The sequence below is a fragment of the Hoplias malabaricus genome, chromosome 7 (genome assembly GCF_029633855.1).
Source record: "Hoplias malabaricus isolate fHopMal1 chromosome 7, fHopMal1.hap1, whole genome shotgun sequence".
Classification (NCBI taxonomy): Eukaryota; Metazoa; Chordata; class Actinopteri; order Characiformes; family Erythrinidae; genus Hoplias; species Hoplias malabaricus.
In genome coordinates this window covers 24,551,084-24,562,005 of record NC_089806.1, presented here as the reverse complement: position 1 = coordinate 24,562,005, position 10,922 = coordinate 24,551,084, and the positions used below count along the sequence as shown (strand labels likewise).

The 10,922-nt window shown below is 38.5% G+C and overlaps 1 long non-coding RNA gene across 2 annotated transcripts; it reads left to right on the top strand.

Moving 5' to 3' along the window:
* The first annotated feature begins 1,793 nt into the window (after positions 1-1,793).
* Positions 1,794-5,781, top strand: LOC136702577 (uncharacterized). Of its 2 annotated transcripts, XR_010803932.1 has the most exons (5): positions 1,794-2,116; positions 2,958-3,104; positions 3,886-4,048; positions 4,244-4,436; positions 5,698-5,781. It is a non-coding gene; the product is annotated as an uncharacterized lncRNA (long non-coding RNA). The 2 variants fall into 2 exon arrangements; XR_010803931.1 differs by having other exon boundaries at positions 1,794-3,104.
* The last annotated feature ends 5,141 nt before the right edge of the window (positions 5,782-10,922 follow it).

Below are 10,922 nucleotides of genomic sequence, written 5' to 3'. Positions count from 1 at the left end.
ATGTAAATTCTCCCCTTCGTTCCTTTTTAAGAAAATGTTTTTGACTCTGTCGTACCAACAAGGCGTCTTTTCCAGGGACTTGACTAGTGTTCTCTCAATGGCCAGCAGAGCTAGGCTGCTTAAACGGCCTTGGCCCATGTAAAGTGTGTCTGCCTGTGCTCTCACGGATCTTTACACCAAAGGATCGCTGATTCGCTCATTTCGCTGTCAATCAAAAAGAGATTCAGCCTCAGACAGATCATCCAATCATCATGCAGGAGCTGAGCGTCCGGGCCAGCCGAGGCCAGCCCACTTCCCCATAGACCCCCAGAGACGCTGAGCATCCGATGGGTGGGACAAAGCCCAGGATTTATCCAAAGGCTTGTCTCGTTTCGCTGTACTTCGCTGCTTCGCTATTGAACTCTGTGGACGCTCAGCGTCCTCACTGTTTACAACACCGCTAAACTGCGGGAATGATTGAGAGGAAAGCCACATCTTTACCAGTGATAAGAAGCTGATTCTGAACAAAAGTTGAGCGTGTTGTAGTGCATATTTATTCAATGACATGTACACACAACAGTATATATTTGATCACTTATTTTTTGACATTTTAGGGGAAGCTGAGCTTCCCTTGCAGTCTTAGAGCAATCGCCACTGGTCAGTACCTATAGGCAGCTCACTATAGGGAGAAATGTCTGTCCCAAAACTGGGAGTATTTTACATCATAGTGTGCGTGCTCCCGACACGTAGGCCCAATTCTTAGACACGTCATTATGCTGCCTACTAAAATATCTTAATCTGGCCAAATTTTAAGGCAGCATTGAACCTTTCCTCAGCCACGAAGGCAATCCTAGGATGCAACGCAAGAAGCTCGTCCATTTCGCTCTTCTCCCAGAGCAAAAATAATTAAAATGGCAATAAAACAGGAAGAGTAGATTCCACCGGTTGCATGCAGTGGGCAGGAACATGCTGTGACACAATCGCTCTGTAACAAGAGCGTCCCAAAAAGTTGCCTCATGAGGACAAACGACGGTTAGACATTTGTCTAAACAGCTGTCTACGTAGTCAGGGCCTACCTAAGCAGCTCACTAGGTTTTGGGACAGACCTTATGTGTGTGACAGTGAGTGAGGTAAGTGAACTGAGAGACGCTGGGTGAATAAGAGTGAGTTAATGAGGAAATGAGTTAGTGAGTAAATGATATACTATCACACAAATATTTCTGACCATAGATATGATGTAAAATCATGCACTTTTAAAAACCCTTGTCTTACAGCTATATATACCACCCTTAACCCAGCCAGTATGTAAGTTTTAACCAAAGTTTAGAAAGTAAGCAAAAATGAATGTAGATAGTATGTTACATAACCCAAAAGCAGGCATTTTCATATATGCTTTAATTGCAAAAGTAAGAGTGAGAAGAAGGCAAAGTGTCTGCAAACTTCCTGAGAAACAGTGTGTATTTTATGTGGTGCAAAGTCTAACAGAATCCTCAGTGGACAGCCAAACAAACAAATACAAACATTCCTGATCACTGAATCTCTCTCCATGTCATTATTTCTCCATAAACATCTAATTAAAAATGAGAAGTGGCACAGCTCCGGAGTGTATGGGTGAATGAGTGTGTGTGTGTGTGTGTGTGTGTTTGTGTGTGTGTGTGTGTGTTTGTTTTTGTGTATTGTCAGTACACTTGTCAGAATACACACCAACGTTGTCAGGACACATGGTAATGTCAGGACCAAAACCCATGTCCTAACTTTTCTGACCCTGCCACCATGTTCAGAATGCTCTAAAAGACATGTGCTGTGAATTTCAGGAAAGTCCTAATTTTTAACTCTCATGAGGGTCAAAGTGAGGTAAGGGTGTCTAGATTTGGCTCAAAAGGGTGCGCGCTCGCAGTGGCCACTTGAGGAACTGCAGCAAAAGCCACGCACACTTTGGAAGTGACGTCAGCATAAAATGGCTTCCAGTGATCTTAAACTCATGGTTCCTGGGGATATGAGTTATAAATCAGAGCTTAATTGGCTCTCTGATTGGTTAGTGGAATCGCACTTATTGGTTCGAGAGCTTCGCGGCAAAAAAACAGGTCCCATTTTTCCCGGGAAACTGAGCGGTGGACACGAGACAAGCTTTTAAATGGTAAGTTAATGCATCTTTATTGCATCATTTTAAAGTTATGTATAATAAATTTACAATTTAAAATGTAGTTTTTTTCTGATTTATTTAATGCATTTGAAGTGGTTCTGTGGTTAAACTATTTATTTATTTATTTAATTAATTAATATACACGTTTGTTGGACTTGTTTGTTTAACCAGGCACACACCTAGACATTTTAGAGTGCTTTAGAGTGCACAGGTTTTACGCTTGGGGAGTAGAAGTTTGTTAAGTCGACGTGCAACGCGTGAAGGAAAGGTGCAGCTCCGAGAGAAAGTTTATTTAGGAGAGAGACGCCGTGGACTGCAGAGTGGGGGATGGGCGCGTGCAGCTGCGAGAGCAGAGTTGGGGCGCGTGCAGCACGGACAGAGTGGGGGATGGGCGCGTGCAGCAGAGTGGAAAAGTTTAATCACAGTTACAGAGAGAGTTGGGTGAGGGGGGCAGGGCTCGGCCACAGAGTTATTAATAAATGGTGAACAGGACAACCGCTTTTGGTCAAATTTCACATCTACATCTACATCTAGTCTAGTCTTTAATATATTTAGCCATTTACAGCCATGTTTTCTCTGTTTCTTAACCCCAACTCTGCAGCATGTTTAGTTTATTATACAAACTATGTGTTTATTGTATGTATTAAGTACGCAGTGTACAGTTTGTGTAAAGTACAGTGAGCACACTGAGAGTACAGTACAATTATAGGTGTCAGACCCTTGCTGTGGTTATTTTTTGTTACAAATAATTCCAGACTTAGTTAGAAAACTGAAATAAAGGCATGTTGTTGCCTTAAAATGTTTAGTATTCAAATCCATATTTACTCTTTTTCAGTTCATAAATTTTATGATTTAAAAACAGTATTAAGGAAAATGTTAAGCAGAAGAACGAGGCGAAATCCTGTGGCAGATGCTACAGAACATATTCTTTCCTGCGAGGACAAGCCTTGGTTTGAAGAAAGATTTATCAACTCATGTAAAGGTATGCCTGAATATTTACATTACATACTACATTTACAATAATTACAGTTATAAATATTAAACCTCAGGGGCACGTCTGTGGGGTGGGGGAAGGACATTTCTTGTAGCTTTAAAATGTTTTGATTCTAAAATTGTGTTACTGTTACAAGAAAAAAAGTTTAAAGGTTAAATTTCACATGCAGTAATTGGCTCTGTCTTAGTAGAATTGTATGTAGAATTAGATTTGTGCACCTGCAATTAAGAGTTTGTGATTGTATTTGTGGGAGAGGAGTTTGCAACTCCTGAGGAGATTTTCTCTGTGACTTCAAATTATAATAATACACATGTGACTATTTTCTCCAGTACATGTTTCACTGTCACTGGTGCTCAGGGGTTTTGCACCAAATATGCCTCCATAGTGGCACACTTTCAAAAGGAAAGAAGCATATTTTATCTTTCCGTGGTATATTTAATGTGGCGTACAAATGCAGGCTTTTACAATTTTGCATGGGACATGTCCCACATCCCTGTGGTTCCTATGCCAATTAAATTAAGACTAATACTACACCAAGCAATATAAAAAAAAATGGATTTTTTGACGCCCAGATAGAATTCAAAGAAAGTGTACATTGTTTTTCACATGACGTTGTAAGCCATTATATTTAACCAAACAGTGGGTAGGTCTTGTATGCTTGGTGTCTTTCCAATTTAATCATTTCTGCTTAAGTTCTTAAAGTTTGACATTTAATTAGAAGTTCTTAAAAATTAATTCCATTTACATTTTCCCCTTTGCTTTATTTTAGGAAGGGGAGTATTTGCTCTGGTGAAGATAGAAAGAGGAAGCTTTGTCCTTGAATACCAAGGACAACTTATTTCTCAAAAAGAGAGTTCAGAGAGACAAAAAAAATATACAGAAAAACAAAATGGGTTTTTGTTTGACTTTAAATGGAATGGGAGTAGCTGGTGGTAAGTGGCTGCCTGTTATGTAGGATATTCTAGCTTTCCTTCTTTTAGGAAATCCTAGCTGAGTTAATTTCTAACAGATAAAATTAAATTACATGAATAAATGACATACTGACATTTATTTAAGAGTCATACTTAAGTAGTTGTAATTTTAGCAGTTGGTGTTGTAATTAAATATATCTGAATTTCCTTTTTCAGCATAGATGCTGCCAAAGAAGATGGGACTTTAGGACGATTAGTAAACGATGATCACAAAAATGCAAATTGTAAAATAAAAAAAATACTGGTTAAAGGCAAGCCACATTTGTGCTTATTTGCTATGAAGGACATAGACCCAGGGCAGGAAATAACGTACAGTTATGGAGACAGCCCCTGGCCTTGGCGTTCACTGGTGAGTTTATATGATATTTTATATGAAAATATGGAACACTTTATAAAAATGCAACAAAACAAAATCTGTAACTTGTTAATTAGATTTAAAGGACAGGGAAAAGATATTCATTAAATATTTTTGTTTACTTTATGTAGTATTATTTCAACTAAACTATTTGTTAAATATAAAAAAATTGGAAATGGAAATTTGATGTCTGCAACACACAGGGGACAGAACCAAGTTTACCATCGTGATTATCATAGGAGACAGATCTAGAACACAGGCAGGTTAAGCTCATGCTGTTGGAGCACATACCAAATGAGGCATGGCATCATCCTGCTGAAATAACCATAGATTTCCTGGGGAAAGACATCATCATTTTTCTCTAAAAATAGTAATGTTCACATCCACATCAATAGAAGCTACTCACATATGCAAGCCGTCCATGTAGTGGTCACTGATGCCCTAGGAGAGGTGTAGGGTTTTGCCCGTCACTGATAAAATTTGGATGGTCCATTGTTTCAGTGGCACAGAAAACATGATTTATTTGGATTTTATATTAGGTACAGTATATTTTGAAATGTACTGCATAGAACACTATATATTTTTACAATAATTCAAAATACAAAGTGGTGAGAACCAACCTATCTTTGCTTAAAAACAATGGAAGCTTTTTACCCAATATAGATCTACTCTTGTTACCAGCTCACCTGCTTGTTATGAAATGCTTTAAGATTAAAATATATCTCGAGTGTCTATACATATTGTCCCTTTAAAAATTTGTCTCTGCGCCTGTCTTGAAAGCAGCCAATTCTAATTTTTTTTTTTATATTTACAAAATAAAAATAAAAAATAAGTAATTATAAACACATCTTCAGACAGACTTAAACATTCTAGACTTTAACACTTGAACACTGATTAAGACAATGTCTGTGTTCTCTTGCATGTCTGTCGTGTTTACATTGTCAATTTTAAAGATTACCAAAACCCTTCATGACCTGATGAGCATAAAATACTCACCACTGGGGCACAGTTAAGCATGTTGAAGCATATTGACACGAAGCAAAAAATTAGTTTTGATAAAATATTACCAAGTTTGGAATTCATGTGTTATATATTAAGCAATATCCGTATGTCCAGTCCTTATTTTATATTTGGGTGTAAGCGATGTTCATGTTGCTTCTCTTAGTCCTTATTGTTGTCATTTTGTTTTTTTCCCATGAGCAATGAAAGTAAGCAGCATGAAATGTCTGACTGGTCTTTGTCTCACACCTTGCAGGACAAAAACATTAACAAATCACCTGAAGGTCCGGATCTTTCGCTGATTTCTCATGAGCGGAGAGCAGAAATCATGGCAGCACAGGTAGAAATGGATTATCCATACACTCTATTTGGACAGCTATTTATAAACTAAGTTTAATAATAATATTAAATAACTGTCCTAATAATGATGCTCCAAGACTTTTCTGGGGTAAAATGTTTTGACCTGAGGGAAGCCTCAAATGTCCTGACATTGGACTGTACCAGAAACGGGGTGTGTGTCGTGTCCTAATTTTACACCTTGGCGTAAATCACTTTGAATAAATTATTGTTGATCCTTGTTTTAGATTTTAATGGTCAGTTTTGTGGTCATTTTCTGTTATTGTTTTAATATTACTATGCCTATATTCATTTAGACTGACAGCAGAATCATACGGAGCGCAAAGCTTGCCAAGTACGGCGCTGAACCTGAAACTTCTTTGGCCACCGAGGAGCCAAAAGTGGAGGCTACTGCTGCACAGGTAAAAAATGAACCTATTTTCATATAATAGTAAGCTAGGCATTTCAGTATTTCTTTCCATTAAGGGCTACTACATCAGTGCTGCCCTTACCCAACGATTGTCCTGACACCAAAATTCCAGCACTGTTTTGGGCTAAAATATCTTGGTGTAGTTAAAGGGGGCGTTCACGGTTTTAATCGAAACACACCTTTATTAATATACAACTCTGAGGATGTTTCCTCATCATTTGCTGCTTTCCAGTAGTTTTGCGTGCTCAGAACTGATCTAATGCATTTCTGAAGCCTGTTTTTAAAAAAAGAAAAAATGTCTCTGTCCACTGTTAGGATTCTCTCTCTCTGCTCGCAGCAGAGAAACGGCATCTAGAGTTATTTTACACGAGAAATCTCTATACAATCTCTATGAAAAGTACAATTCGAGATGAGGATGATGCTCTGTCTGTTCCATAGGTGGGTAACACTGACTTATTTTTACTGTTTTGGATTTCTTAAGGTGGACTGTCCAAATTCAGGAGATGGCAAACTGCATGAAATAAAACACATACCGACATTATTACAAACTCTACAGCTCGAGTTACATATGGGTTTCTGTGGTAATTCAAATAGTGAAAGCAAGCTTACAGACAAGTCAAACTTCAGCTGCGTACTATCAGTTATTTTTCCCCAAACACACTGTTCCACCTTAAAAGACGCACAGCTTCTGAGTGTAAACAAACCAGAGAGAACAGCATTTCCCCACAATCGTAGACGTCCCCTTTTAATATCTAAATTGTCCTGAATTTGCATCGTACCAGACAAAGGGTGTGTGTCGGGTCCTAATTTTGCATCATGACGTGAACGATATTGCCAAAATGAAAGCTGTTGCTTCTCTTAGTCCTTATTGTTGTCATTTTGTTTTTTTCCCATGAGCAATGAAAGTAAGCAGCATGAAATGTCTGACTGGTCTTTGTCTCACACCTTGCAGGACAAAAACATTAACAAATCACCTGAAGGTCCGGATCTTTCGCTGATTTCTCATGAGCGGAGAGCAGAAATCATGGCAGCACAGGTAGAAATGGATTATCCATACACTCTATTTGGACAGCTATTTATAAACTAAGTTTAATAATAATATTAAATAACTGTCCTAATAATGATGCTCCAAGGCTTTTCTGGGGTAAAATGTTTTGACCTGAGGGAAGCCTCAAATGTCCTGACATTGGACTGTACCAGAAACGGGGTGTGTGTTGTGTCCTAATTTTACACCTTGGCGTAAATCACTTTGAATAAATTATTGTTGATCCTTGTTTTAGATTTTAATAGTCAGTTTTGTGGTCATTTTCTGTTATTGTTTTAATATTACTATGCCTATATTCATTTAGACTGACAGCAGAATCATGCGGCGCGCAAAGCTTGCCAAGTACGGTGCTGAACCTGAAACTTCTTTGGCCACCGAGGAGCCAAAAGTGGAGGCTACTGCTTCACAGGTAAAAAATGAACCTATATTCATATAATACTAAGCTAGGCATTTCAGTATTTCTTTCCATTAAGGGCTACTACATCAGTGCTGCCCTTACCCAACGATTGTCCTGACACCAAAATTCCAGCACTGTTTTGGGCTAAAATATCTTGGTGTAGTTAAAGGGGGCGTTCACGGTTTTAATCGAAACACACCTTTATTAATATACAACTCTGAGGATGTTTCCTCATCATTTGCTGCTTTTCAGTAGTTTTGCGTGCTCAGAACTGATCTAATGCATTTCTGAAGCCTGTTTTTAAAAAAAACAAAAAAGAAAAAATGTCTCTGTCCACTGTTAGGATTCTCTCTCTCTGCTCGCAGCAGAGAAACGGCATCTAGAGTTATTTTACACGAGAAATCTCTATACAATCTCTATGAAAAGTACAATTCGAGATGAGGATGATGCTCTGTGTCTGTTCCATAGGTGGGTAACACTGACTTATTTTTACTGTTTTGGATTTCTTAAGGTGGACTGTCCAAATTCAGGAGATGGCAAACTGCATGAAATAAAACACATACCGACATTATTACAAACTCTACAGCTCGAGTTACATATGGGTTTCTGTGGTAATTCAAATAGTGAAAGCAAGCTTACAGACAAGTCAAACTTCAGCTGCGTACTATCAGTTATTTTTCCCCAAACACACTGTTCCACCTTAAAAGACGCACAGCTTCTGAGTGTAAACAAACCAGAGAGAACAGCATTTCCCCACAATCGTAGACGTCCCCTTTTAATATCTAAATTGTCCTGAATTTGCATCGTACCAGACAAAGGGTGTGTGTCGGGTCCTAATTTTGCATCATGACGTGAACGATATTGCCAAAATGAAAGCTGTTGCTTCTCTTAGTCCTTATTGTTGTCATTTTGTTTTTTTCCCATGAGCAATGAAAGTAAGCAGCATGAAATGTCTGACTGGTCTTTGTCTCACACCTTGCAGGACAAAAACATTAACAAATCACCTGAAGGTCCGGATCTTTCGCTGATTTCTCATGAGCGGAGAGCAGAAATCATGGCAGCACAGGTAGAAATGGATTATCCATACACTCTATTTGGACAGCTATTTATAAACTAAGTTTAATAATAATATTAAATAACTGTCCTAATAATGATGCTCCAAGGCTTTTCTGGGGTAAAATGTTTTGACCTGAGGGAAGTCTCAAATGTCCTGACATTGGACTGTACCAGAAACGGGGTGTGTGTTGTGTCCTAATTTTACACCTTGGCGTAAATCACTTTGAATAAATTATTGTTGATCCTTGTTTTAGATTTTAATAGTCAGTTTTGTGGTCATTTTCTGTTATTGTTTTAATATTACTATGCCTATATTCATTTAGACTGACAGCAGAATCATACGGAGCGCAAAGCTTGCCAAGTACGGCGCTGAACCTGAAACTTCTTTGGCCACCGAGGAGCCAAAAGTGGAGGCTACTGCTTCACAGGTAAAAAATGAACCTTTTTTCATATAATAGTAAGCTAGGCATTTCAGTATTTCTTTCCATTAAGGGCTACTACATCAGTGCTGCCCTTACCCAACGATTGTCCTGACACCAAAATTCCAGCACTGTTTTGGGCTAAAATATCTTGGTGTAGTTAAAGGGGGCGTTCACGGTTTTAATCGAAACACACCTTTATTAATATACAACTCTGAGGATGTTTCCTCATCATTTGCTGCTTTTCAGTAGTTTTGCGTGCTCAGAACTGATCTAATGCATTTCTGAAGCCTGTTTTTAAAAAAAACAAAAAAGAAAAAATGTCTCTGTCCACTGTTAGGATTCTCTCTCTCTGCTCGCAGCAGAGAAACGGCATCTAGAGTTATTTTACACGAGAAATCTCTATACAATCTCTATGAAAAGTACAATTCGAGATGAGGATGATGCTCTATGTCTGTTCCATAGGTGGGTAACACTGACTTATTTTTACTGTTTTGGATTTCTTAAGGTGGACTGTCCAAATTCAGGAGATGGCAAACTGCATGAAATAAAACACATACCGACATTATTACAAACTCTACAGCTCGAGTTACATATGGGTTTCTGTGGTAATTCAAATAGTGAAAGCAAGCTTACAGACAAGTCAAACTTCAGCTGCGTACTATCAGTTATTTTTCCCCAAACACACTGTTCCACCTTAAAAGACGCACAGCTTCTGAGTGTAAACAAACCGGAGAGAACAGCATTTCCCCACAATCGTAGACGTCCCCTTTTAATATCTAAATTGTCCTGAATTTGCATCGTACCAGACAAAGGGTGTGTGTCGGGTCCTAATTTTGCATCATGACGTGAACGATATTGCCAAAATGAAAGCTGTTGCTTCTCTTAGTCCTTATTGTTGTCATTTTGTTTTTTTCCCATGAGCAATGAAAGTAAGCAGCATGAAATGTCTGACTGGTCTTTGTCTCACACCTTGCAGGACAAAAACATTAACAAATCACCTGAAGGTCCGGATCTTTCGCTGATTTCTCATGAGCGGAGAGCAGAAATCATGGCAGCACAGGTAGAAATGGATTATCCATACACTCTATTTGGACAGCTATTTATAAACTAAGTTTAATAATAATATTAAATAACTGTCCTAATAATGATGCTCCAAGACTTTTCTGGGGTAAAATGTTTTGACCTGAGGGAAGCCTCAAATGTCCTGACATTGGACTGTACCAGAAACGGGGTGTGTGTCGTGTCCTAATTTTACACCTTGGCGTAAATCACTTTGAATAAATTATTGTTGATCCTTGTTTTAGATTTTAATGGTCAGTTTTGTGGTCATTTTCTGTTATTGTTTTAATATTACTATGCCTATATTCATTTAGACTGACAGCAGAATCATACGGAGCGCAAAGCTTGCCAAGTACGGCGCTGAACCTGAAACTTCTTTGGCCACCGAGGAGCCAAAAGTGGAGGCTACTGCTGCACAGGTAAAAAATGAACCTATTTTCATATAATAGTAAGCTAGGCATTTCAGTATTTCTTTCCATTAAGGGCTACTACATCAGTGCTGCCCTTACCCAACGATTGTCCTGACACCAAAATTCCAGCACTGTTTTGGGCTAAAATATCTTGGTGTAGTTAAAGGGGGCGTTCACGGTTTTAATCGAAACACACCTTTATTAATATACAACTCTGAGGATGTTTCCTCATCATTTGCTGCTTTCCAGTAGTTTTGCGTGCTCAGAACTGATCTAATGCATTTCTGAAGCCTGTTTTTAAAAAAAGAAAAAATGTCTCTGTCCAC